Genomic DNA, 13,750 nt, shown 5'->3' with positions numbered 1-13,750 from the left:
TTTATAGGTAGAGAATCACACACTTCAGTTGTGTGTTGCCACACCACACCCACTACCAAGGGACCCAGAGTCGTCCTCCACAGTCCACTGGGCCTCCTCCCTGCTTATCTCTGGTGGCCCCAACAGATTTCAAGAGCTTATTTCCATTTAGTTGTGTCTGTTCATTCGTTTCCTTATGTTCCACCTATGAGTGAAATCATCAGGTATTTTTCTTTCTCCTTCTGACTTATTTCACTGAGCTTAATCCCCTCTGGTTCCATCCATGTTTGTTGCAAATGAAAAATTCATCCTTCTCATAGCTGAGTAGTATTCCACTGTGTAGATATACCACATTGTCTGAATCCAGGCATCTGTCATTGGACTAGGTTGTTTCCATAACTTTGCTACTGTGAAAAGTCCTGCAATGTACACAGGATACATGGGCGTGCACATATCCCTTCAAAAACAGTGTCTATGTATTTTTTGAGTAGATACCTAAGAGTGGAGCTGCTGGATAATATGGTAGATCTATTTTTGATATTTTGACAAACCTCCTTACTGTTCCTATAAGGACTGGACCAGTCTACATGCCCACCAACAGTGTGCCCGAGTTCTTTCTCCACACACTCACCAACACTTGTTTCTGGTCTTTTTGATGAGGTCTATTTACAGAGGTGTGAAGTGGCATCTCACTACGGTTTGAACTGCATTTCCCTGAAGATCAATGAAATTGAACGCGATTCATGTGCCCGTTGGCCATCTGTATGTCTTCTTTGGAGAAGTGTCTATTTAGTTCTTCTACTCATTATTTGAAGGGTTATTTGTTTTCTTGTTGAATTGCATGAGGTCTTTGTAGATATTGGATACGAGCCTCTTGTCAGTATTCTCTTGTGACTTGTCTCTTCTTTCTTGCATCCAAGATAAACACATACTTCCCAGGATTTTAAAATTCCAGAATAGGACTGAAAAGAATCAAGATGTATTTATTTGTCTGTTTATTCTAGAATCGTATGCCTTAGAATAGGGATTACTTCCACCTTGCATTTATAGGGCTTACTTCCACCTTGCATTTCATATTAATAAATCCTTTAGATAAGTAGTATTTTTGTCAAATCAAACACAGAAAACACACTGTTTATTGGCAATAGAATAGGTATTGTGATGCTTTTTCTTTCCTTTGTTTTCTGCTTTGATTCTTGCAAATTGGTTAGTGTTTAGATAATGCCATGAAAAATATAGACACTAAAGGAGGTTTTGCAGTAGGAAATATGTTAAAGCTATAGGATAACACACTGAAAAATGTCCAGCTCACCCACAGTTGCTGTTGACATGCAGATTTTGATCCTGCAGTTTGAGTGAGGTTCGTATTTCTGGTACATGGCCAGGCGTTGTGGATGCCGTCGGCCACCACTTTCAGTAACTGGCCATAGAGGCTTGGAAGTAGAATTAAATATCCACTAAGGCAGAGATTCTTAATCATTAAAAAAACATATCTGTCAAAAACCAAATCTTTGACAGATTTATGCGGTATAAGGACATTTTCAAAATAGTATAATCAAAGTCATAAAATTAAGATTACAAACACAGCAATTATAAATGCTAGCATCAAGCTATTATAAAGCAGGCTGTTGTTAGTAATATATGTGTTTCATTATCAGTACATTAAGTTTCAAGGCCTTATAACTTCTATAATTTCAAAAATGATATTTTGAGGTGTCTAAAGCAGCTACAGGCGGAGGATATGACAGAATCATGGTATCTGTCTGTGAGTGTCACCAGAACCTCGGATGGCACTATGGTTTCTTGCCATGTTCATAATGAATAAAATGGTGTATTTTGGTTACAGTTAATGAAAAAGATGATGTTAATTCCTTTTTGCAAGTGCTCCATGTTCCTTCGAGTAGTGAAATTTCAAGACTTGTGACCAACACAAACAACTGATTCTTTTCATATAATAATTAGTGAATTACTAATGAGGGAAGGAAGACTTATGTATGCCATTTCATCCATGGACTTTCATTCCTGCTGAACATTTTCATGATTTATTTTTGTAAATATTGACTTGATGACTGGATAACTTTTTCAACGTAGGTGTCACCTTTGGGAAATCACAATACAATGGAATCAGAACATATAGAGACTGAAAAGTTTAGTGATAATTCTTGTTTAAAGGAATTATTCATAAAAAAAAGCTAGCCATATCGCAATATGAGCATTAACTTCTGGGGTGTGTACTACTAATAACAAGAAAATCAATACAAATAAAATTCTCAAGGAGGTAAATGAAATAAAGATCACATGTGGCAACACCCTGCCTCAGCCTTTGGGAGTGATGTGTAGTTTATGAGTCACCTTCCCACACCATCTTGTGTGTGAGCAGCAGGAGAGCTATCCTTGACCCCCACCTGATGAAGGAGAAGATTCAGGTTTGCATATTTTGCAATTAACTCACATATTTCATTGTGAAGTCAGGGTTTTAAATCCAGGATATTTTAAGACGTCTGGCTATTGAGCATCTATTTTTTGTTCATCACAGTAACAAAAGACAAATACAAAAAGTTCTTTCCCTTTTTGTGTTGATGGGGAACTCATCACTTCTGCATATATTGATGTGTTTGTAAGCCTGGGGAGGAGGCTGGGCATGTCAAATGCAGTGACTCTGGAAATCATCTAGAAAATGGTAAGGATCGTGCATAGGAAATAGTGTTGTAGTTGATTTAAGAAAGCCATCCTCTGAGGTTTGCCTGGGTCTGCACCTTCTCTGAAATTCCTTGTGTTCTTATCCTTCATTCTGGAATAAACAACTCTTCAACACCAGCTGAGCAAAGTGCCCCAGAATAAGAATCAGTCTGAGCATTTGGGATTAAAATTTTTCTCCTTGCTTCATGCAAGTAATGGAGTTTTTTGAGAAATTAGCTTTCTGTGTATTTGAATTTTCTTTAATGTTAGTCAATAAAGTATCACACTTCTCCAAGTTCTTGCCTACCTTTTATTAAATTTATCCCTAGTCTCCTTTTCCATTGCTATTAAGTATAGTGTAAGTTGTTGTTTATTTCTTTTTAAACCAATAGGGAAGTTTCTTTTTGTTTCTAGTATTTGCAAGCTATTTTTTTCATTGTGTTTCTTTTTTTTTTTAACTTAAGATCATTTCCATGCAATGATTTCTGGTATGAAAAGATGATGGTGTCATGTTTGAAATTCTTAGGGGAATAAAATGTGACCCCCAAGTATTTTATCTAGTGAAGACAAATATAAAGATGGAAAATTTTGTTTCTACCCAAGCCAGAATGTTAGTCAAATATAATGTGTATATAAGTAGATGCTTTAAATGTCTGCAGACTATCAATGGATCCAAGACCATAACAGAAAAACAGAAGAAAAACAAAAACATAACTTGTTAGATACAAGAACAAAAACCTCCTTAACTGTAACATCCAGGAATTAGAATCTAAAATGAAATAAAATGTTTATCTCTCAATTAACTTAAATATAGACACATTAAATGAATATGAAAATTATGGCTTCATAAGAAAATTTAAATGCAGTGACTACTTTGTCTATAACTCAATAGCCCATGGTTTTTGAAAACAGTCATTTTGAAAACAGATGATAAATCATCTCATAGACAACCCCAATATTTAATCCCTTAATTTTAATTTAATTTTATCATTTAGTTCCAGCAATATTGTTGTGCTGCATTCAGTTTCATTTGCAACTTCAGAAGCCAAAACAAAATCTATTTGAAATTTCAGCTTTATACTAGCTAAGAAGAAAAGGTGCAATAAGGAATCATCTTGGGATAAAACATTATAATAAATCAAAGCAAGCAGAATCTGTCAAACTTTAGCAAAGTAGAAGTGTGTATATTGGAAAGGATGATCTGTTGAAATGTGTCGTGATAGGATTTTTTTCCCTTGATTTTTTGGGCTTATCAACAGTCTGAACATGGAATAGTATGAGTAGAAAATCAAATTCTTTAAAATGGGTAATATCATCATTTTGTAATTTAAAGTTGGGACATCATTTAAAAGTTCCAATTTCCTTCACTTGACTTTGGTTCACTCATCTGCAAAAATAGACAATTTATCTCACTTCAATGAGTGCTAATTCTAAAATGGACAATTCAATAAATGAAAAGATAAGAAAATGCCACTCTGGGGCTAAAAAAAATTCAGCAGTGATAATATGCTTCTTATTCCAGTTTCTAAGAAATTAGCATATCTTCAAATTGCCTTTGAAAAATTAATATAGCATTCAGCATTTTTTATTTACTCTTAAAAAAAGATTTTAAATTGAAAGTAACCTTGATGTCATTGGCAGGTTTTAGTCTATTTTAAATGTAAGCTTTAGTGGCTTACACGACACACACTGTAAAATCAGCCTTTTAAAATGCACAGTTCCATACTTTGTTAGCATATTTCCAGACTTGTGTTATCATCACTAATGTCTGATTTCAGGACATTTCCATCACACCAAAGAAAGTATCTGGGCCTTCACTGCCAGTCCCTCTCCATCCCTTGCACCCCCACTTTCTCAGGATCACTAAAGTGTATTCTGCCTCTAAAGACTTGTTTTCTCTGAATATGTCATTTCAAAGCAATCATATAGTATGAGCTCTTTCCTGACTGGTTTTTTTTTTTTTCACTGCATTTTTGACTCACTCATGTTGAAGTTTATGTCGTTACTTCATTTTTCATTGTTAAATAATTCTCCAATGTATAGATAAACATTTTCTTTATCCATTTATCAACTGATGGGCATGTTTTAGCTACTATGAATAGAGCTGCAGCAAAAAATCACACGGATGTTTTGTGTGGGCCAGTGTATTATATTGTCTTGATATATACCTGGGAGTGACATGGCTAGATAATAGGAAAACCCTGTGCTTAACATTTCTCCAAACAACTTCATTAATTTAAAATTCCCAGCAGTGATGCAAGTGTTCTAAATTATTTTCATCCTGCAAACACTTACCAGTGTCTGTCTTTTATTTTAGTCATCTTTAGCTTGTGTTAAGTAGGTTTCTCATTGTCGTTTTGATTACATTTCTTTAATGACTAAACCTAAATCATCCATTTTGGACTTTGGGGGGATTTTGTAGCTTTTTTCCTATAGAATTTTGCATGGATTTTGCCTTGTATTAGTACATGTAATGGAATTTATTTTTTCTGTTGTAGTTTATGATGTTCATGTGGTGAAAAACACCACAACTTAGTTTTCCTTGTTGATAGAATTTGCCTTTTTTTCAATACTTTTAACATGAAGAAAAATGCAGCATTGAACATGTTTCTCCCTCCTTTCCTTCACTTTTCTTAATTGGTATATAGATAGAAACAAGATCTTTGAGTCACACTTATATGTTCCTTTATTTTTAAAAGGGAACACCCAACTGTTCTCCAAGTGGCTTAAATAATTTATGCTTCAACCTCTACTACACTACAAATTCCTCTTTTTTTGTGTGTGTCAATCTGGCACATATAAAATGCTACCTAGCTAATGTCTTAATCTGTACTTTCCAACTTGCTAATGAGTTTGAGGAAATTTAAATATATTTATTGGAAATGCACTGTTTTTACTCCTATGAGAAGTGTTTAACTTTGTTGCCATTTTCCCTATTATTTGTGTTTTTCTTAATGAACTGTAAGATTTTTATACATTCTGGATACTAATCAGTTATCTGTGTTGAAAATATCTAAGGGAGTGAGGTTTTCCATTTTTCTTGTCTTTTTTGCAGTTTCCCAAGTTTGAAAATCATCTAAAAATATTAATGTAGTCAAAATACATTATTGTTTTACCTCGGGGCCAATACTTTTCAGTTGAGAATATCTAACCCATGGATGTAAAAATACCTTCCTAACTTCTCTTCCACAAAATCTACTTTTTAGCTTTTAATATTTAAGTCTAGTCCAACTGATCTGAATTTTTGTGACTAGAATGAGAACAAACTCCACACTGATGGTGCCAGCACTGCCTATTGTCTTTCACTTCCACAGGGATAGGCAATGTTAGGTCTCTTACACCATCTCCATATTCCAGGTCTTCCCCTGGACCCTGCTTTTATCTGCTTGTTTCTGCCCCACGGTTCTATGGTGTAGCTTAATGCCAGGCAGGCAAACCCTCCTTTCACACTTCCTTAGGGGTGTCTAGGCCCTGGCTATGTGCTCTTGCACATTCAGATGCACTTTACAACTATTCAAGTTCCAGTTCCAACATGAGGTGCAATTGCTTTCAATCCACAGATAATAATGGTTAATACATTCTGAGTGTTTTTATAAAAATCTCATTCTAACGTTTTAGACATAACCACTTTCTCTCATTTTTTGTCTTTTAAACGTTATTCTATGGAGAGTTTGGTGAACTTCCTTTTGATTTCTTCCAAAGAACGCCAAATGTTTGTTGCCATGATAAGGGGTATTGTTAGATTCCCTGTTTATCACTTTGTAGAGAAACACCACTTTTCTATTGATATTCTACACAGCCACCACTATTCATAATACTTTGTTAGTAGATTCCCTTGAATTTCTATGTAGGGCGCCATTTTATCTGCAAATAAAATAACATTGCTTTTCCTTTTCCAATCTCTGCTTTTTTTGACTTAACTTTTATTCTCCCTGCAGTTTACTATTTAGAAGGAGTCAGATTTTATGTGCTATAAACACTATTGCAATTGTATTTGTCCATGATTTTTTGTAGCTTGTTCTTCTGCTCCCTCAATTTCTTATCCCCAGAGGCTTGGTCAGATTTCAATTTTATTTTCTGGTATTGGTTAGGTGGTATTGATTAATGGCCCATAATATTATTTGCTTCAATTTTGAGATGTTAGCCATGCTAAATGATCATTGCCAAGAACTATTTGATAGATCTCAAATCCTTCCATAAATACTCACCCTCTTTAACTCTGTTCTCTCTTGGAAATGGACTTCCTAGCTCCTCCCACTCAAATATGGGATTCACTTTTCACCTTCTTCCCTCTGGGCTGGTATTGAGATTTGCCTTGATTGACATAATCAATGGACATGAATTTGGGGGCTTGAAATTTACACTCAAGGAAGACCTTTCAGTCTCGCTGTCTTGCTGCCTGTTCTAACAGATGAACTGACAGATGTGTGAACGAGGCTCTGCTCCACCAGCATCACTGACAGATTTCACATGGGTGATCCAGGAGAAACCAGCAGATCTGCCTGCTTGAACTTTTGTGTTCACCAAATTGCCTCTGCAAAGAATTTTAAGCTAGTACCTGTTCTTTCGAAGTGCTATGTCTTGGGAAGATCTGTTACATAATAGTGGGTAACTGCTACCTTCTTCTGACTAATCCTGCATGCTTTCTTAATTCTATCAGTATTTATTATTTGGAATACTTGTATAATAAGCAATTTTCCCACATCAACTACTTGATTACTTTCAGATATAGTTCATACAAGAAAGAAAAAGATCTGGAAATTTTTTTTTTTTTTTTTTTAGTATAATAGGAACTCACCAACTTTCAAATATCATTCCAGAGGAAGAAATAGAATGTCTTTTATTCATGCTTTAATTTTTGACATAGCCTAAATACATCAATCTCTGTAATTTAATATTATAGAGTGTGTGACCAGTTTAGTATTGTGTGTTTCTTAATTTTTAAAAGTTTATATTTGAAAAGCATGTTTCGATGATATATTTAGCTGCCCAATTTATTCTGTTAATTAATATTCTCAAGTATAGTCATTATATTTTTGGTCTCATTATCAATGGTAAAGAATATCAAAGAAGACTTGTACCCTCCGCTCTCCTACTTGCCTACACACTGGGCCCTTTGAATAAGCCTGGGTGTCACCCCATGAAGTGACAAGCAGGGAGAGAGAACATAGGGGTCAAACCACTATTTTACTGCTCAGTTTCAAAGCTGGTCTCAACGTTAAGATAAAAGAAGTCGAAAATTAAGGTTTAAACAAGACTTCAGTGGTATCTTTCGGTTCTTACTATTTCTGATTTTGAGATTAATGCTCTGAAATTTCAGTGGGAAAAACCCCCACAATATCATTCTGGTTCTTTCCTAGCTCCCAAATTTCCCTTAGATCTTTTAGATCTAGTTAACATGAGACATCCAGAAACCAGCCTGAAACATCCTTTAGGGATTAGTTGCTGAGAATATCATCAAACCTCTTAATGATCAAACAGGGAGACTAAAAAGGCTAGAGAAAAAGGAGATACGGAGCAAGCCCAGGAGCCGCAGCAGCTGAAGGGGCTGCAGGCAAGCGCTTCAGGACCATCGACCATGGGCCTGGTCCCACTCTCTTCTCATCGGCCATTTTAGCTTCTCTCTTTTGTAATGTGACCATTCCCCCGTCTGATCTTCTCCCCCAACATCTCTATTTCTACAGGATAATGTCAATATCTGCCTATCCCACAAACACTGTAAGTTTTTCCCACCAAGAATAACCCACTGAACATAAAAATTTCAATTTCAAAAGCGCCTGCCCTGTTGGGACTTTGCAACCTGGTTTACAGATTCCTTCATTCTTGTATATTCACAGATTCTCTTGTTTCTGTATTTATTTTTGTTGTTGTTACAATTCATGCAAACAAAATAAACTCATAATACTCATTATATTGCACAAAAGCTGCTTCAAAACAGACAATAAATGAGTAACTTTATATAAGCAAAGCTAACCTGTTTCTTCCATGTTAACATGCCTCAGTAAATTTATTTTTGTTGAAATTTGTTTTATGCATTTCCAAGTTCATTATATATATATAAACATACACACACATATATATACACATATACACACATAATATGTTCATGCCTCCTCTTATTCATACATACATATATGTGTATGTATGTACATACATATATATACATATGTGTATATATGTTACAAAGACTTAACCAACTAATCAAAAAGAGAATTCGCACTTTGAGTTTTGAAAATTGTATTTCATACAGAAACAACTCAAACGTGAAATGTTTTGATTTATTCTATTTAAAGTTCACAACATAACCAAGCTCAGTCAATTCTTCTGTTTATCACATTTGTTTAAGATTCAGTTTAAACTAATGTAACTTATATGTGAGATTAATTAGAGATAGCTTTCTATTTTATTCCATTAGACATGCATGCCATCTCTTGGTCTAGTCAAGAGGATCTGCTGTTACGTAACTTTTGATTGTAGCAGTAATAAAAACTAATATCTCAATTTCCTTTTTGCAGAGAAGGAACTAATGTCTCCATTTCCTTCTTGCCTTTTGAGGTTTAAGCTGAGACCTGCACTTGATACAAATACAATAGATTAGTAACAACTATGATTATTTACATATTTTTACAAGGAAATGAAATATGCAGTTATACATTTGTTATCAATCTATAACACAACAGATAGTGCTAATTGATGGTGAATGTTTTTCCCACAAGAAGAACTTGCTCAACAAATGAGGAGGGAGCTTTTTGCAAGACTTGCAAATAATATGCGTCAGAAACATAAAGAACAAACGGAGAGAGTTGTAGGGCGTGAGGCTGGGATCCGTGGGCTCAAGGCTGCTTTCTCTCATCACTAAGGCACCAGTGGTTTCTCTGGATTTCGCTTTGGCCTGCTTGCCTTTGCATGTCTGCTCCATTTTCTTCTCCTAAGTCTAGTTTTCTCTGATGCTCACATGCAGTGGGGCCATCTCTCTGATGCTGGGAGAAGCTGAATAAAGGTGTGTTTTCAAAGGCAAGACTCCAGGTAGCTCCTAGATGGGCAGTTGTTATCTCTACCTCCTTTATTATGACTTCTCACTTTTTCTGTGGATCTGCTTCTTTTTGCCTTACTCTTTTTGTATGCCTGAACCTTCATTCTCCCGCTTTTCGGTGTTTATTATTCCATGAAAGCTGTCCTATTTCAGAGTTCCGTGGCCCCTGCACTCAAGCCTTCACTCCCAAAGTGTCTTCCTTTTGGGTTCAGATTCTCAATGTTGAGAATGTAACTATCTCAGCTTAACTCTGGGGAACAAGTCACACATCATTGATGGGAGCCCTGGCCAGGCTCAGATGACTGTGGTCACAGGGTGCTGACAACAGGCCACTCTGAGGGTGTACCCCATTACAAGTGTAGGGGTGCACCCAGAAGAGGACATGAGAAGGGTAGAGATGATGGGGACCCATGGTAGAAAAATTATGGGTCCCCCTTTCAAAGGAAGTAGTCGTGCTTGCTTGGCTGTATTTTTAAGAATGTTATAGCATAGAAATTATTTTAAATCCCATAAAATTATTAAAATTGAGTTATGGGTCAGTGGGCAGATTTGCTAAATTTACAGTCCACGTCTTCCCCCAAAGAACCCAAGCTGATGGTGTCTGTCCAGCATCATCACAGGGTGATTTGAGAGAAGCTATAATTACGGTGATAGTGGATGACTAACAGCACTGCTCTCAGCTTCTCCAGATTCCATCATTAGGTGGGATCCCCTGAGTGTTGCATTCCGGGTCTCTCTGTTTCTGAATGTGTGGTAGAATTGCAGCTGTGTTGAGACAACTTTTCCGTCTCAAGAAGGGCTGCTGCAGAAACAGCATCTGCCTAAGAACTCACTAATGACCTGCAGGGAAATGCACCCTCCCCCTCAATACATCTCCTGTGGGAATGTCATGTTGCAGATAATATGCAGGGAAGGTTTGCTCCACAGTGACAATGTGAATGAGACAACTGACCATCCACCGTGCTCTTTCATTTCATAGCCAGGATGCTCAGAACTCAAGCCTGGACTTTTCTCAGGCTTGCTTTCCATCAAGATCCCTTAGTTACCTCTTTTCCCCCTCCTCAACATTGTAGTTAGAGCTCGGAATTTTAAAGCATGCTTTCATGCTAGCACTGAAGTTGGAAATACTTTACCTTTTAGCTTTTATATCCTTAGCTCAGGTGGGTGTGCATGGATGTAACACCATGTTCCGCAGGAACTGTCCTTGGGTCCAAGCCAGATATATTTTTCTACAACATCAATTCCATTATATACTTCTGGGGAAAAAATCTTTTTTTCTTCTCTTGGGTTACAGAAGAATGCCAAAATTTATTGTTTAACACTGTCTCTTATTGTACCTATAAACTCTTACCTCCATGTGCTTTTGGGTGTGATTCCATATCTAGAGAAGTGGATGGCTTTGTTTTCTGAATTATAATGTGCATTTACACAGAACATCACATTCTTTCTATGCTGTTTTATGCTTCCTTAACTTTCTTGGTCCTCCACTCATGCTTCAAAATCTAAAGAAAACTCTGAGATTAAAACCACTTGACCAAAGTAAAAATAAGTACCTACTTCAAATATTATTGATTAATTAATTGTATCAAGCATTTTGGCACAAATTCATTATAGCGTTACTTCCTTCTGAGTGTCTCCTTGTTCAAAAATGTTTTTAGTTTTGTTAATAGACATATAGTTATCTCCTTTTATCACCTGTGCAGGAAACAGTTAAAACAGCATGTCCAGCTTGCAGAGGTGGCCTTCGGTTGGCATCTGGGAATGTGGCTGTCACACTGGTCTCTGTTCCTGATTGATGAGATTGTTTTGCTGTGTTTAGATTGTTGGCACAAATAAAGGTGATTATGTGGAACACCTGGGCAGAGAGTACGACCATCTCCCAATGACAATCCCCATCTCCCGGCACTTGGATTCTTAAACTGAATTTTCTGGGTTGAAAAATTGCTGGAGAAAGGAACACACTCTCTGTTAGTCCTTTCAGACTGGAGGGAAGAAGTCATAGAAATCTTGTATGTGGATTTTCACAGCTTGGGCTTGATGTCTCTTCCCTTCATTGATGCTGTAGCACATTCTTTTCATGGTGGTAATCTCAAGTCATCAAGACAGAAGACAACAGTGCTATGCATGCCAGTCATTCACCAAAGGTGAGGTTGATCTCTGGGGTCCTTGAGCACCCTCTGAAATGCTGTTATGATTAGAGTGAAGGTGTAAACCAATTAAAATATTACATTAACAAAAAAAGGCCCTGGGAGTTGGAATGCTAATAGAAGACCATAGGTCATGCATTTGGGCAAGAGGATGCTATGCAGAGGAATGGTTACCCCAAGTGGTGTGAACCCCACTATACCAGCACCAACCCCACTGGAACCCCTAAAAGCTCAGGACTTGAAGGTGCCAGGTTCAGAGATGACAGGACAAATTTCAGTGAGGAAGGATATCCCCTGGCCTCCAGCCTGACATCATGCACACACAAGGAATATCTCCAGGGAGAGATGTCCATAGTTTTCATGGTCCTGAAGCTTTGTATAATCTCTGGATCAGTCTTGCATCTAACAGAGCTCATCTATCCAGTTACCATAAGTTTCTAAGAGAGTTTGACTCTTTCAACCATATGTGATATCATCATCATCATCACATCATCATCATCATCATCATCAATGCCATAATCATATTAGACATCTAAGCAAAACTTTTTATCCTGACTCAAAGGAAAACTATTGTTTCTGGGTCAATGGATATCTGTTTTAACCTCAAATAATCTCTACTAAGATTTACCACAGAAGGTCAATGTGGCCGAATGGGTGAGCTGTGGATGAGGAGATGGGAAACATCATTCATCAACCAATATGGTGGAATTCTCACAATGGTAGGTGTTGGCAGGCACAGCCCCTATCTAGGTGGCTATAACACCACCATGCTCTAGTTCTGACCATGCCATGAAATCCCTGCTTGAACTGGCAGTTAGGTGACCTTAAATACATTTGTTAAAGACTCTGATTCTAGATTGTCATGTGTGATGTGAGATTATTAGGAGACGACCAATATATAATTTTCCCAACATCTGTCTGTCTGTCTATCATGTATTTCCCCACCGCCATCTCTTATACCCCATTGACACTTTCTCCCTCCCCTCGCCTTTTTAATCTCAGAAACCTCACTTGGTTTAGTGTCTGAAAATGTGAGAACTATATAAAAACATCATTTAAAAATGTGACACTTCAGGTTTTATTAAACTCTCTCCTCCCCAAGAGAGCAGAGGCCACAGGCAGGCGATGGACGCCCAGATCCCAGCCCTGTGACCTGTCACTGATATGAGCGCCACTGAACACAGTATTTTCCTCGGGCATTTAATCCATCCACAGCTGTAAGTTTGGCAATGGAGGGAACATTTGCTTCTCTCTTCCATATGGCAAGGAGGAGAAAAAAGAAGCCAGCATGATGAAAAAGGAGATTAAATAGAAAGAGTTCAGATGAGCGGAACTCAGAGGCAGAAAATTAGAAAGGATCCAGGCCATTCTCAGTCCCTTCCAGAAGCAGGACTGCCCCTTCTGTGGGGTCCTGGGCTGAGACACCCTGAGATCCTTGTCCCGTCAGACTTGCCCAGTGGGTGATCATGAGATTATGCTCTGATTCCCGAATGGATCATAACTAGATTAAATCTCAGATGTATACATTTGAAATGTAGGCTTTTATTTAAAAATGATCTAAATCAAAAACGTTATGCCCCACTTCCCCCCCCCCCACACACACACCTAGAGACGACACAGTGATGGTTGTGATGTTCTGTTGCTGTTTCTGCTTGTTTTGAAAGTCAGCAGGACAGGCTTTTAAGAGTGGGACAACGGCGCAAAACACTCCTACCCATTTGAAACAAGAACAAGCAGGTTTATTATCAGAGAATCATGGTCCTGTCTCAGAGAACAGTCCAGAAAGTGGCCACTGATCTCAAGGACATCTTTCGTTCTCCGGGCAGAGAACGAGCCGAATAGGAGCTACATTGTGATTTAACAGAAAGTAACCAATCAGACTCCACCAACTTGCATTTTTTTAGTGCTTCCT

General features: G+C 37.4%; 1 long non-coding RNA gene across 2 annotated transcripts in view; it reads left to right on the top strand.

The window, feature by feature from the left end:
• LOC119261159 (uncharacterized) overlaps positions 1–13,750 on the top strand; it is a 42,004-nt gene that overhangs the window by 15,627 nt on the left and 12,627 nt on the right. The window contains exon 6 of one of the 2 annotated variants that reach the window (XR_008549221.1): positions 11,395–11,443. The exons of the other annotated variant lie outside the window; for it this stretch is intronic. This is a non-coding gene — a long non-coding RNA (uncharacterized LOC119261159). Of the gene's footprint in view, positions 1–11,394; positions 11,444–13,750 lie in introns of those variants that run through there. 2 annotated transcript variants of the gene reach the window in all.

This window comes from Talpa occidentalis, unplaced genomic scaffold, assembly GCF_014898055.3.
Source record: "Talpa occidentalis isolate TD23 unplaced genomic scaffold, MPIMG_talOcc4v2.1 talOcc4.6, whole genome shotgun sequence".
In the NCBI taxonomy this organism is placed as follows: Eukaryota; Metazoa; Chordata; class Mammalia; order Eulipotyphla; family Talpidae; genus Talpa; species Talpa occidentalis.
The sequence above is the reverse complement of the archived record's forward strand: the minus strand, read 5'-3'. Positions and strand labels throughout refer to the sequence as shown.